The following is a 16794-nucleotide window of genomic DNA, read 5'->3' as shown; positions in this document are numbered from 1 at the left end:
TCCACTCTGGGGCTCAGTAATACAAAATTGATGAACAAATAATATGCTACAAGTGGGAAAATATACTGCTGAGTAAATGAGTTGGTCGCTGCTACTTTCCAAATGCCTGAGCTTTAGCTAGAACAACTCATAAAACTAGTGATTTTCAGTATTGTTTTAACATCTCCCAGCTCTTCATGTTAAACTATATGTACTCTCATTCAAGATAAAGTATTGGTGTGGTAAAATGGTTTTATTCCATTGAAGGAGAAAAATGGAAAATCTATTACCAGTATATTATTAAAAATAAAACACACACCTGGCTTTTTCTGTAACTGTTCAGTTTTCACCATGTACACAGTACTCCGATTCATAAAACATATTTGTACATTTTTGAAGGTTTAAAATATACTTTTTAGTTTCCTGACAATTACAAAAGATTGAAAGATCGCATGGCATTAGATAGATTCTGAATATGACCTGAGATTTATCTCTGCGTGAGGTGCATGCCACTTGCCTTTAGACAGGATGCAATGACCTAGAGTATCAAGCAGCAAACATGTGGCTGTTATTGTTAATAGTGGTTATTACAACACGGCTATACTGGGTGTACGACGTTACCTTTTGCTATCATCAGTGACATCAAAAACACCTTTCCTACCATATGATCTTTATTCAGTCAGTTTCCTGGTGCTGTAGGTACAGAAGGTTGTGGTTTTGCTGCAGAAGAAGAAGGAGGTCCTTGTTGTTCAGTTCAGGAAAAGCTTTGCTATGTGTTAGGTTCAAGTGGTGGAAACCTTGGCCATTTTTGAGCTCTGTAGTTTAACTGGAATCTCTAGTGTGATTAGAAATGGAAATGGGGGGTAGAAGAGGTCAGGGCTTTGAGGTGACTAAGGGAGGCATATTTTGGTGCAATGAAAAAAGTGAAAATAAGACAGTTCCAAGACTAAGTAAGAAAGAGATGAGTATTAAGGAAGTCAGTGAGGAACAGGTTACTTCAATCAAAATGGAAAATGGGGCTGGATGAGAGGAGATGTCAGCGAGAGATATGAGATAATTTATAATCTGGGTGATACAGAGCATTCTGCATATTGCATTATTGAAAACGGCTTCCCAAACGACTCCGGAGAGTTCCTGACCTCCCATCTCCTTCCCTCCTTACTCATTATCTCTTCTCAAGTAATGGTGCTTGCTTAGCTGTTTTCTTAGACCTCTTTCTTTCGGAATATTCCAGTATTCCCTAACTTCATTAGTGCCTTGTTAAAGAAGAACGCTCTTATGCAAATACCCCACAGCACCTGGACCAGTTGTCCTAAGGCACTGTGAAGACCCAGTAAAAAAAGCTTGATTCCTTGTTTGTAGAACACTTCTTCCTGGAGTATAAAGGAGGTCAAAAGAAATTCTCCATGGGAGGTTAAAATTCTATTTTCAGTTTACCTGTACAGTCCCGGTGATTACAGCTACTTTTCACATGATGCTCTGAAAGGAAAATTTGTCCCTGTAATTCTGAAGCTGAGAAAAGAGTAGAATTAAGACTTTGCCTAATTAGTGCTACCTTTTAAAGATCTATTTTAAGCTGTCTTCCTTCAGCCTGAACCATTTTATAGTTTCCAAAAATGTAATTTAATCACATCTGATTGCTTGCTGGAATCTGCAATTAACTTATGTGCAAGGGAATTAACAGTACTTGCCAGGTGCTGCATAATTTACCAGGAGCTGCTTGTGCCACATATATGTAAAGTGTGTTGGCTGTTTAAATTTATTGGCCAGAATATTTTAAGCTTATGATTGACTAAGTTTTATTGCTTCCTTTCATTTCTGTCCCCAGGATGACTCAGATATAAAATACCATGTAATTATATTCTCTATACTACCAAACTATTCCTTGCAATTATGCCACATTGTAGTTTTTATTTTGAAAGATTTGAAACTACCTATCTAGACAGTTATTTTTGGCATGTAATTGGTTGCTAGGATAAAGCTAAATTTTCAAGTAATTCTACACATGATATTGAATAAAAAGCTTAAATGAACTCATTGAAAAAGTAGTTCTTATCTCAGAAGACCTCTGAAAGCCCTTCCATCAAAAAGGGTAGAAGTAGTTTTAGAAAATATCTTATTCTGTTAGGACTAACATTTTTGTCTGATTTGGGAGTCAGTTCTTGCAGCATTTTCTTGATTAAAAATCGCAAGAGAAAGGAAAAATTGGCCAACTCCCTGCAGGAAAAGTTTTGGACTAAGTGTTTGGAGTACCTTTCTGAGATCCAGATTTGTACCCTAATCCTACTCTCAAGTCTTCCTGCATTATAAATTTCTGAATACTGGGCAATCTCAGGAGACTTTCACGTAGTCTTTGTACTTAATTTTTTCTACAGTTTCATGAAGGTAAAACTGTAGATGAAAGTAAGCCTCAGCTTAGGTCTTGGTTCAGGATTGACAACTGTTACGGGTTTTCACACCTCATGATCTGGCAGAAAGGCTTCTACCATCTGACATCTCTTTTCCCTGTCAAACTTGGAAATTTGCATGGTCATTACTATCTGAAATTCCCTGGAAAATTATCGAAAATAAATTGGGAAGGCAAATATGTTAACTGGAATACTTGCCTAATCTAAACATCAGCAGCAACTCTGAAATTTAAAAAGGTCATATGTACTTTGTGGTGGCCAGGAGTTTATCAGAAACTGTGGCTTTAGACTGCCATTTAGTTGGAAGATATCACAATAAACCTAGGCACAAATGATAAAATGACTCTTGCCTCATGATTTTGTCAGTCAGACACACAAGATTATGCAACTTTCATTTCCCAAGTACAAAGCAGCATGTGTCTGCCGACAGCATAACAACGTGGGCATCTGCAGTCAGTTCTGCATGTCTCATATTACATGTTATTTACACTAAAACCAGGAAGCAAATTGCGCAGTTTCATGCTTCTGAATCCATTTACAGCCTTTTTTTACTGTTCATAAAACTGGTGAATACTGCCTTTCATTGAAAAGACTGTGCAGATTTTAAATTTCCCAAAGAATAATGCATTCCCATAAAGCTGTCACAGACTCCAGAAAGCAAAAGATAAGGGGAAAACAGCACAAACCAAACAGACTTGACAGTTTATGGTTGTGTGAACCAGTTGCAATTGATGTAACCATATCACAGTCTTGCAGGTGTGCAGATTTTAAGATGACATTTGAGACTGTGAAAGTAATACTTGCAGCAACAGCCTTGATAAATTTAATCTTGTCTGAAGCTCTGTGTGCCCCCTGTAAAACTGGTACTTTAGAAGAAGAGAAAAGCTTCATTTATAATCACATACAGAGAAGTTACTAAAAGCTTTTCTGAGATTGTGAACTGCCAAAACCTGCCAACTCCTCTAGCCAAAATGGACTGCCAAGTGATTTGCACAAAGTGTGTTTGGAGATCCAGAAAGGCCAATCTAGAGAGTCAGGTTTAAGTATTTTGGGTTTTTTTCTGGTAAAATCTACACACTTCAGGGAGCAATTATCCATGGAAACTAGTGTCCCCTTCAGTTTGCAGCCTTTCTGGAAAAGCCTGAGCCTGGCTTCTCAAGTGACCCCCAAAGACTAGAGAACAAGATACTCTACAGCAAAATGACATTTCCCTGTGTATGGATGTAGATTTGAATACTTGACATGCTACTTCTCTGCTTATGGAGAAGCAAGAGGAGCAGTCATTCCTACATTTTTCCCTGAGCTTTCTTCCCATTCTGCTACTTTCTACCTGGTTTTGCCTTCCCACTTTATCTTTTTCTGTTGTCTCCTATTTTCCTTCCTTCAAATCTTTATATCATTGCATGTTGTTTTCTTTCTTCTTTTTCATTTTGACACTTTAGATATTTCTCATTATTATTCCTAATTCACTAAAATGGGCTTCTTTCCTGTCTTGCAGAGTTGGCCTGTTTAGAGACATCGCCTGCAATGGGTGATTTCCAGAAACACTGACTCGGTGGAGTCATGGAACAGTAATGAAGGTTAACTGTCCAAAGGTAATTAGAAATCTCTCTACTATTTTATTATCATGGAAGCCTTGTTCCTGCCAAAGATGGTCTTGTTAAGAAGATGCCAAGTCTCAAGGAGGCAATTCAGTAGTACAACAAGTCATGCATTAGTAGACTCCTAAGCAGAATGTAATGGATCACAAAAACAGACAACACTTAATGGCCTTGAAATAGAATTGGAAGGCAGTAATTCTTCATTGCATGTAAAATTAGAGAAATGATCTTGCAACAATGATTCAATAAATCTTAAGTTCACGCTCTTTTTAGATTTGAAGATCCCAAACTGATGTTTATACATATATGGGAGAAACTTACTTGAGGGAACAGATGTGATAAAGTTTGCAGAAGCTCCTGTGAGCCAGTAAAAAAACAAAACAAAACCAAAAAAGGCAGTTGATTTCTCAAGAGAAGCAGATACCACTCAGGATATCACAAATATATATATATACACACACACTATGCACAGTGAAAACCTAGAAAGTTGGATTTTTTTTTTTTTAATGCTTTCATTAAGAATTTGAATTATTTGAATTCAACTGGATTTACAGAAGCGTTGATGCAGAACTCTGCCTGACATTTTACTTAGCCAGTGCAACAAAGGATGAGAGCCGGTATTGTTAGAACACTGCAGGTCATTGAATATGCTGGGAAAGATACATTTCACTGGGAGCTTTGATTTCCAAGTTTTCTTGTGAATTGACACAAATATGGTTCAAGTACCTTTGTGTGCTGATGCAAGTTTTTCAGTGTGTTTCAGAAAATTCATTGCCATTTATTGCTTCAGCTGAGTATGAGGAGGCTTATCATCATTCTTTAACCTCTTTGCAGGTTTTCAAAAAAGCTTTTAACGTATTCCTTCATGTTAAAAGTTATCAGCACCATTGGCAAGCAGTAAAGATGAACATGAAGGAGTTGTACTTTTCTGGATGTGATTAATTTTGGCACAGTACTTGTTCCCATGGCTAAGTCCTGTGAGCACTGCTGTTCTTGTCAGGTTCGTTATGTGTGTTTTCTCTTTCCAGGGTATTATATCTTCACTGTGAAACATTCATCCAGACTCAGATTTGGCAAACAGAGTCTGAATCTAGCAGCATGCTAGTTTCCAGGAAAAAATAATTTGTTCCCTTGGAGGGAGGGAAGGGATTTGGATTTTAAAATGCTTCATTGTATTTTGTAACGCAAAACTCATTTTACATTTCTGTATGTAACATTTCACAAGCAGTTGCTTAGAAGCGACCTTGATGATTACCGAGTAAATTATAACATACTATGTGAAATTTCAAGTTCTGTTTTTAAATGTTAAATTCTTAGAGAGTAATAATAGCTTCAGAAGTTCGATGCTCTTAATGTGACTGTTGACAATATGTTTTCCTTTCCAACTAAGAGCAGTATATAAGTAGTGATATTTTTAAGCACGTTTTCCCCTCTAGGAAATTAGCCTTGAAATTATAACATGGCTAAGGAAACTAAGTAAAGACACAGGTATTGTACATGATCTCCCAGGTTGTCTGTGAGAGACTTAAGAGGAAACAGAAGTGGTTTAAAGCTTTTCTAAACTAGATTGCGCTTATACAGACAGAAAATCCTATATGGGATTAAACTGAAGGTTCATCTGGTTCACTCTTCTGTTTCTAACAGAGGCTACATAGAAAAATGGAAGAATCTCATAGTAAACGGGTAGGATTTAAGCACTTCCATATTTATTTTATTTGTCATCTCAATTTGCTAATAAAGCATAGAGATCATCATGAATATGACACAAATATGAAGAGGTATTAGTATTTAATACTATGCCAACAGTCAGTCTCCAGTCAGATCTTCTCACGCTACATGGAGTGAACAACATCAATAGCTTCTAAATATCAATAGATTTTTAATGCTCGGGCAAAAAATATATAATCCTAAAAAAATTGAATGATCAGTGCTAACTCTTGAGGGAAGTGTTTATATCTGCATTGCAATATAAGCAATTAATTTATTGCTGCTTGCCTTTCAACTTCTGTAATAGTTTTAAGATAAATGGACATTTATCTGCAAAAGCAAAACCCATCATGCCCAGGGCAGTTTTGTGGTAAAATGGGACTAGTTCAGTAGTGAACTTGGAGGCTATAGGGTTGTGTTTTCCAGGAATGGCTACCCATGGCTTCAGTATACCAATCTAAACTTTTCTTTTTTATCTTGGGCATAATTTATTTTGCTTTACATAATACTGACATTCTGGGAAACTGTGCCTTTATGTAGGGCCTTCTAATGATAATAATGAATAGCTGGGTGTGGTTTTGTGGCAGTTTAAGAAACAAAAAATTCCTCCTCAAAATGCATATTTAAAGGAGGACTTCATGTTTTGTTGACTCCAGCAAACTTTTGATTTGACACAGATGAAGGATACCAAGTAAACAGTCCAGGAGTCTGAAATTCTGGTTACTCCCACATTAGTTCAGGGAGCGATTGCAGCAGCGATGCTCTCCCAGTTTCGTTCTTGTTGTAGGTATTAGGACTTGGGAACAGCTGTCTTATTTTTGTCCACAGTATTTGCTGCTCTGAAGCTGCCAGCTTAGATGACTGTTGTAGGGTGAATGATTATCACTATCTGTTAGGCCTGAGGTGAAACCAGTTTCACAGAAAATAGAAAGCTGAGTATATTTTTATAGTAGAATAATTTTGAAATGAAAGTAATTCTTCTGTTTCTTGAACTATTATTTTATCCGCTGATGGATAAGGAATTATATGTTGCAGTACTTCTTATTTCAGTCAAATCTGCATAAGGTATGGTACTGACTTCAGGCCAAGAGGATTTGTGTTTTAACAAGTCAGAGTCATTATTATTAGATGATTATATTAATCAGTGTGATGAGTTTCTGAACTTTGTTATTCCAGTTAAATACAGGCTTCTAAAAGTTAAGGGTTTGAGTATGTGTTGCTCAGTTACTCAAAGCCATTGGGATGCAGCTTTCAGCCAATGTATTTCTCATACAGTTATTGGGTTTTTAAAAAAAAAGACACAATTGTACATTGTAATCTTCTATACTGCCAATATTGAAGGAAGTCTACCTCATCTTTTTTGCTCAGTGAGACAACTTGGCTGATAACCTTTATATAGTTCAGGGACTTACTTCATTGCTTTCTAATAGAGTTTCTGGAGAGTATAGATTTAGATTACAATGTCGAATGGCCATAGGGCCTCAGGGAAATATGTTCTCATTAATGGACTTGTTAATGATATCATTGAAGAGACTCTAATAGTATCAGAGGTAAGCGTTGTCACAGCCCTCTATCTTTATCATGTGGATATGGAGACGCATCATTAATTCACAGACTGATTCTCAGAGCTGTGCAAATTGATGCAGTATGATAATATGGGAAGGAAATTAAAAGCTGTGCGTTATCAATTTAATATTTCAGATTTCTATTTCCAATTAATACGGTCTAAGAGATAAGAGGAATTGAACCACGACAGTAGTATGGGTCATTCAAAAGAGATCAAATTCAGACTATGCCTCTATCAGTTCCAGCTTCATTATGCTCCTTTGTGTCCTCTTTGGGATGGATGTGACAAATAAAAACTTGTATCAGTGAAGTCTCTCAGCTGCAAAGTTAAAAACATATATGCTATACAAACACAAAAAACCTATGGCAACATGAAATAGTTTACAGAATCAAGAATAATTTTTAAACAACTTCTTTATCAGGAGTTACTTACGTTTATTCAAGTATAGTAGTATCTTATTCCTTTATCTTGACTTTCATGGGTTTGTTCATAATGCATTGAGTGCAATAAATCAGAATCTGTCTCAAATTTATAGCTTTAGACACTACACATTAATAGCATATTTGTTAATTATTTGTTTGCTCAAATGTTATAAGAATTTGATTATGAATATTTGGTTTGGGGGGGAGATTTTTTTGGTAGGAAACACCCTGGATTATTTCTTTGTTATAACTATCTGAAATATCAGTATTTTCAGAACAAATAAGAAGTGCTATGTGTTTTGTACGCAAACATGAAGGTAAGCTTTTAGAAATAGTAGTGCACTTATAACTATGTTGTCATTTGTGTTGGAAATGGTAAATAGGTGAGTGCTAAGATAGAATGAGAAAGTAGCTTTTCAATGACCTGTTTTGATATCAGACTGTCCTATTGGATAGGTCTCCCCAAATGAGGTGGGGGGCTGGGGAGGGGGAGTGGAAGAGCAGATTTTACAAATGGTGATGGTGTTAAGTTGTCCTAAAAGGAGGACAAAACATAAGCAGCTAATAGTGTCGCTTGTGCTGAATTGTAACCAGCTGTGAAGTCATGAAGGAGAGAATTCAACTCCAAACTCACCAAGAGCAAATGTATGGGGTGTAAAGGCACCACATTGCCTTTGAAAAGGCAAATGGGATATCCCTAATGAAAGATAAACAAAGTATGGAGATACTATTTTAGATCAGTGAAGAATCAAGAAAAGCCTGAGCTAAGCATGTACATCAAACTAGGGAGTAATTGATCTCATACAGGAGAAAAATCACAGGAGGGTTTAGAATAATGAAAAGATGAAAAGCACACTACTAGAATGCTACCTGCGATTGGGAGATACATAGATTCTCTCAAGTCTACTCAATTATATTCCCATTTGGGGGAACATGCTGTAAGAACTTTTTTTGTGTCTGTCTCTGAAGCATAAAGCAGCTAGAACATTGATCTGTTACAAACTATGAAACCTTGAAAGAATATTAGTGAAAAGCATTTGAGGAATTGATGAAAGGAGTCAATTATAAGGTCCAAGTCAGGAGGAATGCTATCTCAATCCATATGCACCATACTTTTATGGGTACAGATAAAAGATTACAGAAAGTAAGGTCTTGCAGAACTGGAAAAGATGTAAAAATGAGTATTGACAAAGAAAATGTACATCAGAGGCTCTTCTTTCACGCAGGATGGCAGTAAGGGAAGTCATCTGTGAAAGCAGATCTTAACATAGCTATGGTAGAAAATTCATGCTTTGTGCTATGCTACCAGCAGTCAATGTTGAGCCACCACTAGCTGTGACTGTCCTGGCTGGGATCAGTTAGGATATCTGTAAGGTGCCACAGTTATTCTACTTACTGCTGACGCAGTAAGTGAGAAGAAACTAAAACACAAAAAAGTTCTTAAGTAAGGCTTCAGTACTTTTAGCTTCACAAGAAAAAGAAATCCTGAAAAAAACCTTTATTTCTAATATTTCCCGCCTACACTGATGTACACTTGAGTGTCATATTGCTTTTAAGTTATTGATAAATCTATGAAATGAAGTATTGTAATTACTCTAATAAGAACATGCAAACATCTGAGTTTGGTCCAGTGCTGCTATGAAATGTCATATTCTTAAATTTCTTCTATAAGGCAAGAAAGAAATTGGTGCTTTTTTTCTGAAATCTGAAACATATTCCTCTGGTGTTATTTTTGCTGCAATACACTCTGCTCTTTTCTGAATTCCCAAGACTGAAGAATAATGCTCGCTCACTTCTTCTCAGTTGTTTGGACATTGTCTTTTGTAGGGGGCTGCCAAGCCTTGCAGATTTTTGACAATGTGGAGAGTGTACTGTAAGGTCTGTAACGATTACCTGGCTTGCTGTGAAAATTTAGAGAAGTGAAACATTAGCATTTTTTGTGCCATGTTAACTCTGCTTTTCACAAAGGAAGTTCTCTCTCTTTCTCTCTCATCCGTACTGATTTGATGTGGTTTTTATGTTGCTGTCTGTGCAAAGTACAAAATTTGCCACCTATTCATCTCAATCTCTCTGCCACGCTTCTCTCCCGCTTTTAACTTCCCCTTAGGAAGTTGCTTTCAATCCCCATTGCAATGTTCCAATTTTAATAATCCTAGTCCATCCAGAACTGTTTCCCCAAAGAAATATTTCACTGCACACATCAGTTAGTGTGTTGATATTTCTTGTTAGTATGCAGCTTCAAGTTAGCACCTCTAGATAACCTTGATAAATTAAAAATCGGCTTATCAATATTCAATCAACCTAGCTCATTTATCCAAATGTCTGACTTCCTTTCTGTCAGAGCTGAGCTAAAAAGGCACTGCAAAAGTAAGTGAAATTAAAATTGTATATTTTCCTTTTAAACATAAATCAGTCTGCTGCTAATGTCATCTTAAACACCATAGTTTAGCAACAGTGAAATAATATACAGTGGCAGATATAATATCACAAAATGTTAGTTTTCATTAGACAGTTATTCTCTGAGTACAGTAAACATCTAATCAACACTTTATTGGGAAAATTTTGGAAAGGTGGGTTTTCTCTGCCCAGTTCTTGCTGTATTACTGTTGAGTCTTGCTGATTCTTCTATGTCATTTTTTAAATTTATAGTTTTACATCTTCCAAAGGCCTGGGGGGGCAGGTGGGGTGAGCACCTCCTGATCTCATCTTCTTTTAGCATACCAACAGCTGCATAATTTTCCAAATCAGATCTCCCTTCCTCTTGTGCTTCATTGCCTTTGCAGTTTAGAAATCCTCAAATGTCCCTTTGTGTTTGCACAACAATTGTTATGCAGTAGTTTTCTGTAACTGTCCAGCTCAGTTAATCAACTGCTTTGACTGCTTTGGATGAGTCTTTGTGTCTGTTGCCCATCGTCTTAGTTTTGCAGATTACAGTATCAGTTATTCAAGGGAAATGACAGTGTTGTTTTAACATTATAACACAAATCTAACAGCACATCATGTGAAAGGACAGGCTTAGAGAAATTCACCATGCCAAGGTTTTCAAAAGTCATGGTGATTTTGGTGGCCTGTACTGCGATGCCATAAATAGATCTGATAGTCAGTAGGCAGATGGGCAGCAGCATTGTCGCTGAAGAGGCTTCTCATCTCTCTCTGCTGGAGAACAGCTTTCTTTGACATTCTGGGTGTTACGCAGGGACCCTGAAGCTCCAGGATGTTCTGTGATGTGTTCCTAAAAATGTTCACATGCTCATTTCTCAATGGCTTTCTGTTGATGAAAACTGTCTGCACTGTCAATCAACGGAAGGCAGAGAGAGGCCAATCTTTTATCACAATACATAGACCTCACAAATTTCTATATAGCATGAACCCTGAAGGCCCTAACTCATAAAATCAAAGTTTTCTGGGAGTTTATTACCTAGGTTCATTTTCTATTGTAACAGCTGTCCTGGAAACAGAGGACTTCAGCAATTCCCTGATTTACTTCTGTTTTCAGTGATCCCTAATTTTGTGGTGAAAATGAATTCCGTATGAAGCTCCAAAATTATTGGGGTTTCTGTTTTTTGTTATCCCTGTTGCCAACTCAGAAATGCACATTGCTGAGCACTGCTTATTCTACTAAAGTTAATCTACATAGGTTTTTGCATTAAGATAGTTAAAAGTATTTCAGCCCTGCCAAATTAAAAAACCTAAGGCCAAGCAATTTCCCTTTGAATTAATTTAAGCAAAACATTTAAACAACATCTTGTAGGTTTAAAACCTTAAATTTGAAAGTAAAAATATTGCTGTAACAGGGAAAATCAAAAAAAGAATTAAAAACTACATAAAATATTTTTATATGTTTGCTTTACAAGGAATTTTGTTCTCCAAATTTTACATCTCTGTGAAAGAAATGAATTATTTGCACAGTTCTAATGGCCTAATTAACTGGTAAACTGATTCAAGTACATTTTGTATCCCTAGACTGCTTCCATGACACTCTCCTTATCTGAACTTGACATAGTCTTATATACAGAAGCCAAATAAAACATGGAAGACAGAGTCGATGAAAAGTAATTTTTAGGAAAGTCCCTCCCAAGATTTGAAAGTTTTCCTGGAAAATATGCAAAAGGATCAACATTTTGTTCTTGAAAGCATCCTAGTAATTTAAAAAGGTGTACCTAGGAAATTAGTTTCTCAATTTTGCAGTTGCCCAAGGATATGAATATTAGAAAATTTTAAGGCTATTTTCTTAACTTCATTCTTACATTAGAACTTGCAAATTGGTGCTTAGTAACTCCTCAGGGAGTCTTTATACCCACCTCCCTGCCCCCGGCCCCCAACCCGCAGTCTGAGTTTGATTAATGCCCTAGGTCACTCATTAATTCTTCAGCTATTGTCTTCCTCCACTCCCCACCCTGCCCCAAGGGCAGTTATTTTAAAATTAAATAAGTATAAGATGGGTTTAATTAAATCCTGTCAAGAGTCAAAGGTTTTTTTTTCTCTTTAAAAGCTCAATACAATTGTTGCTAATTTTGAAGGAACCAAAGAAAATGCTTCAGATGCCGTATATGCACCATGGAGAAAAAATACAAGGGGAACTGCAGGCAAGGTACTGCTGTTCGAACTTTTTTATCTTAGCAAGTTGTTGCACTTTTATATTAGATAAATATTTGTGTGTTTCCTAGTGGGATTGGCAGTGCATTTTTAAAAAGTGAACAATTGCAAGGCATATACAATATCAAAGATGCCATTTGATATCATCAAAATTTTGCTCTACTAGTTTCACTATAATCTAGGTAGAATTATAACAGGAATGACCTTATTATATGGTTTTGCATCAATAACTTCTTTGTAGTGTGGTCCAACCACACATTTACCCTGGATTAAAGCTGCCAATTTGAATTCTATAAAACAATGACCTGTTTTATTATCGAAAAAATGCAGAGAAGCAACGCTGTCCTACTGCTGATGTTATTGTTCAGAAAACAGATTTCTAGAAGCAGGAAGAAAAAATGTGCCCGTTTCAGAGTTGGTTATCTGTGTGTTTAGGATGTCTGGTGCTTCTTTAAATCAGTAGCTCTACAAAGTAGGTTTTGTACTGCTAATCTGTACCTGTTCAGTATATCAGACTGCTCTGTTATGTTGTTCCTGCAGCGTAGGCAAGCGCCCTTGGGGATGTACGGCTGGAAAATGCTCCATGTCCTCTGCTTGTTAGCTCATTTCCTTCCACTGCAAGAATCAGTTTTTCTGTAAGGTTTGGAATTATGGAGTAGGATGGAGTAAATGAAAGCACCTGAAACGAATAGCAGGTGAGGACAGGGTGCATCCTGGGACACTGGCCAGAGGATGGAAGTCAAAGACTGTTCTAAAGGTACAAAATACTTCTGTGTTTGAATAATAGCAGAGAGGAAAGAAAACACAATTTACCAGTAACAGAAGCTTGAAGCATCCAGACTGGAACACGATTCAGTGGGTAGGAAACTTTGGTAACCACAGTAACAGCAGGTGGCTTCAGCCCTCGAGTTATTCATTCTTGCAGCAGGAATTTAATAGAGCAGTGGTGGAATTTGTGCTTGTCCCTTGGAAAAGATAAAACAGACCCTAAGGATGATAATGTGGAGGAGAAAGCTCTTTCTGAGTTTGAATTTTAGTAGAAAACTGAAAGTTTCCGCACAGCTTACTGTCTTGTATGTAACTAGTTGAAAGTCTGTCCAAGGAAGAACTAAGACAAGAACATCTTTGCTTTCATTTTGCAGTTTCATGTTAGCTTAGTTCTGTGAAATGCAGATTTTTAGGATACTATACTGGAAGCTGTGATTACTTGGCTATCTGTATGCTATGTATTTCCTTTTAAACAACATTTAAATTTCATAGTAATTCAAATTTTGAAGCTACCCTTAAAATCTGCAGTTACTAACTGCCCTTGCTATTTAAACAGTATTAACAACAGATCTGAGTAAATGTCTGCCTGTATTGCTTTGACTTGTGCAATACCTGTGATGTACGTTATGGTTTTAAATCGGGTCTAAGAACCAAATTTTGTGGTTGGTTGAGAGCTAGGCATCTAAAGCTAAGAGGAGAATATTTTCTAACAAAATTCATGGTAGTAACACACAGGGAGGGCTATCTAATGTCCTTATAACACACTACATTCTCACCTAACAGATTATCACCTTCTTCCTAGGAGTCACCGAAGGTCTGGCCAAAACCCATGTGCCCTAGCTTTACCGATCTGTTTCTTCTTTGAACATCCTTTAGCAGAAGGCCCTAAGCACTTCGCAAATAATGAATGCTATTGTTTAAGGAATGGCGTTCTGAGGCATGGAGTAGTGATGTAGCCTGTCAAATCAAAGAGGCTGTCAGGGGCAAAATCCACAATGTCTTGTCTCCTCTTTCTCCTGCCTTTCGCACAGAAAACTCTAAGAATTCCTTTGGGCAATGTCAGAGTGGGGGAGGGAGAGAAAAAGTATGAAAAATAAAACTAATTTTTAGTTTTGTTAGTTTAGATTTTAATAAAACTAATAAAACCAATATAGTATTTTTTCTCATATGCAAAATGAAGATCAGTTACCTCAAAATATTGAAACCTTAAATCTGAATTCAAAACAGTTTGTTTAATTTTAAAAACCAGCTGGTCAGCTTATTTCCCATAAAATATAAAATTGCAGAGTACTGGGTTTGTCTCTAATAACGGAAAGAAGGAACCAGATCTTTTGATGGGAGGTGGAAAACCAGTATGCTTAGTGTCTTTCATAAGATCATGTGTGCTGTAAGGTTAACATAAATATTAAAATATAGAGCATCTGTAGCCATATGGGAGGGGGTAACATGGTGGCTGGACAGACTTTTTTTTCCAAAACTGAATTTCACAGGAAGACTACACTGGTGCATAAGTGTGTGGGAGATGCATGTCAGCCTAACCTCAGGCAAGGAAAAAAAAGCCAGGATTTGATAGGAAGATGAATCATGTTGTTTTGTGAATTTCTTTAAATGTCCCATTAAATCTCACAGCGAGCAATTTTGCCCAGATGTGAGCCCTAAACCACTTACTTTCAAATGCCCTTTCCATTAGATAATGCTGATCAACGAATTGAACTCACTTAATGGATGCAAATTAAGCTTTTTCTTAATCTCTGATTGTTAATGACTTTGTTCTATATTGACTACCATACATATTTGCAGGACTCCGCAGATGAATATTTGTTGCTGTTGGAGAAGGAGGTTTCAATTTCTCCAATAGCTGGCTTGCTTGATAAGGCCATGTTAAGATATATATTCCATAGTGGACTTCCACAGGTTTTTCAGAAGCTCTTTTAAGCCTTCAAAGATGCTGAGCAAATTGTAAGTTGGGAGCATTCTTGGTTTATTGTGAGACCCAAATATGTCTGTACTAGAGAAATAACTGGAGTGTTTGGATATTATTAGTAATACAGACTCAGAAAAAAGTATTTAAGAATTTGCAATCTCCTTCTGCTGTAATTAGTGAGTAATTGTTTTAAGTATTTCTTAAAATATTCTCTTATTCTGTCTATAAATTTTCTTCCATAAACCAGAGCTCCTTCAATACAAGTGATGATAATGGTGCCCTATTTTTCATCTTAACCAGTTACAGGTCTAATATATGAATTGTCACATATTCTTTGTATAATTGCCATTTCATATAGCCATTGCTATACTTCATATTTAGATGAAGTAAAATTGCTTTTATTTTTTCTTTTTGTGATCTGACCTCGTTGGAGAAGCAGAGAAAGAGCAAAATCGTTTACTTCATTTTAGCAACTAATAAAAATTCTAGGCTTTATTTCAGCCAGGGTAAAACTTAAGAAAAAATTTCAGTGTAGCTTCTGAAGAAAATGGCTTGCACTGAAGAGATAATAATTTCTACTGTACTTTCAATCTCCTCTGGCACTTGTGGAAGCTGATAATTCTTAGCATTAAAGTCCAAAAAGGGAATTACTAACACAAGGGTAAAACGTATCTTGTATCCCTTCTCATGGATGTATATAAACTCATCATCAGGTAGGTAGATATATTTCCTTTACCTTGACAGGCACGTTATGTATGTAAATAACATCCTGGTTTACTTCTATTTATAAGTTGCCAAACATTTGGTCATCTTTGTGCTTTGTGATGAGTCTTTGACTTTTCGACTTACAAGAAGCAAAATGCCTGGCAGCCAAACATTTTCGTGGGTGGCCACATCTGCAAAGGATAGTAATTAATGACGTTTCCTTGCCTTCTGCAAGGAAAGCCTAATTTACAGTTGCACTAAGATTCTAAACCTCACTGGAGAAGTACTATCTAGTGGGATAATTGGCATGGATTTCTTTCTCTAGGGAATACTGGAAAACCAAAACAAGGTAAAGTTTTAAATTTTTTTCTAGTGTAACTAAATTCATACCTAAATGGACACCTTTCTGCTGAAACGTATGCAACTAAGAACACTCTATATACTGGGCTTCACTACTGAAACTTAATTAGACTACAATATTAGCTTGAATGTCAAGCCTGACCATGAGGATGCCTACTAACGAATATGAAGTCAAGCACAACTTTGGAATAAACTAAGAAAAAGGTAAGGTTTTTTTTGACACATTTGTTCTCATAAGTTTTTTCTTTTTATGATCGTGAAGATATTCACGTATGAAAAAAAATAATTTCTGGCTAATGATCTAAAATGCAGTCTCAGGCACGTGTGGGAAAGCACTAAGACTGCTGGGGAATGACCCGGTCACCTCCAGAGTGGGACGGCAGCGGTCCTCCTGGCCTTCTCCTTCATTTCAGATCCCATGCTGTGTCTCTCCTTGCAAAGCACCGCTCTCCCCCAGCAGAGGCCTGCCCAGCAGGAGTGTGTTTCTTTGGGCAGTTTGGCAGGGGATCTGTGCAGACCTGCCAGCTGGGCTGGGTGCTGATGTGCTGAGGTTGGAGAGCTCCATTGTGTATCTTGGGTCCCCTGAGCTCCCTGGGGCATCCTCCAGTTGGCCTCTGTGTGTAGAGTGCAAGTAAGCCCTCAACAATTTAAACTTTTTAAATACTCATAGGTAAATAATGAAAATCCTCTTTAGACAATTAAAATCCTCAGCTATTAGCTAAGCAGCTGATAGTGGCCAGCCAGTGCTGGCAAAGAT

The sequence above is a fragment of the Harpia harpyja genome, chromosome 10 (genome assembly GCF_026419915.1).
Source record: "Harpia harpyja isolate bHarHar1 chromosome 10, bHarHar1 primary haplotype, whole genome shotgun sequence".
Classification (NCBI taxonomy): domain Eukaryota; kingdom Metazoa; phylum Chordata; class Aves; order Accipitriformes; family Accipitridae; genus Harpia; species Harpia harpyja.
The sequence above is the reverse complement of the archived record's forward strand: the minus strand, read 5'-3'. Positions refer to the sequence as shown.